At 47.5% G+C, this 644-nt stretch overlaps 1 protein-coding gene across 1 annotated transcript in view; it reads left to right on the forward strand.

Moving 5' to 3' along the window:
• The first annotated feature begins 473 nt into the window (after positions 1-473).
• Positions 474-644, forward strand: part of LOC116692896 (opsin-5) — a 49074-nt gene continuing 48903 nt past the window's right edge. Inside the window, 1 exon segment of the mRNA XM_074783864.1 lies at positions 474-497. The gene's annotated coding sequence lies outside the window, so the exon portion shown is untranslated.

Genomic DNA, 644 nt, shown 5'->3' on the forward strand with positions numbered 1-644 from the left:
TGTGTGTGTGTGTGTGTGTGTGTGTGTGTGAGTGTGAGTGTGTGAGTGTGAGTGTGAGTGAGAGAGAGAGAGAGGAAAGTGGGGGAGATGGGGAAACGCAGTGTGGAGAATGCATGTGTGTTTAAAAAACGAGAGGGAGGGTGGAGCAACAGAGACTGGGGGAGAGAGTGGGAGCTGCAGGCTGTTAGAAACAGAGTGAAAAGGAGAGACCAGCAACACTAGGCAGCATCACTTCTGTCTCTATCTGTCATCTGTTGGATCTTCCTAAGCACAGCTGCATGGGTGCTGCTGCCTGAGAGTGGATCCTCTCGCTCGGTGACTTTGAGTGCCTGAGTGCGTAGCCCACACTAGAGTGTCCCAGCAGTTACGTACAAGTCTGTTTTGAACTGTTCTGGTTATGGTACTGCCACACATTGGTGAAGGTTTGACCAGTTTTTCTCTGGACTTGACTCAACACCAATGATCCCCAGCCATCTCTGGCATACCCTCTCATTAAGGTAAGCAGACAAAAAGTGTTTTATTCACTGCATGCTGTGTGGGACTTGCACTGGATACTTTTGTTCTCTAAAGGTGATTAACTGTAACCTTAATAACAAGTTTGTTATGTAAGCACAAACACACACATTCTCACTCCCATCTCGTAA

Source organism: Etheostoma spectabile, chromosome 7, assembly GCF_008692095.1.
Source record: "Etheostoma spectabile isolate EspeVRDwgs_2016 chromosome 7, UIUC_Espe_1.0, whole genome shotgun sequence".
NCBI lineage: Eukaryota > Metazoa > Chordata > Actinopteri > Perciformes > Percidae > Etheostoma > Etheostoma spectabile.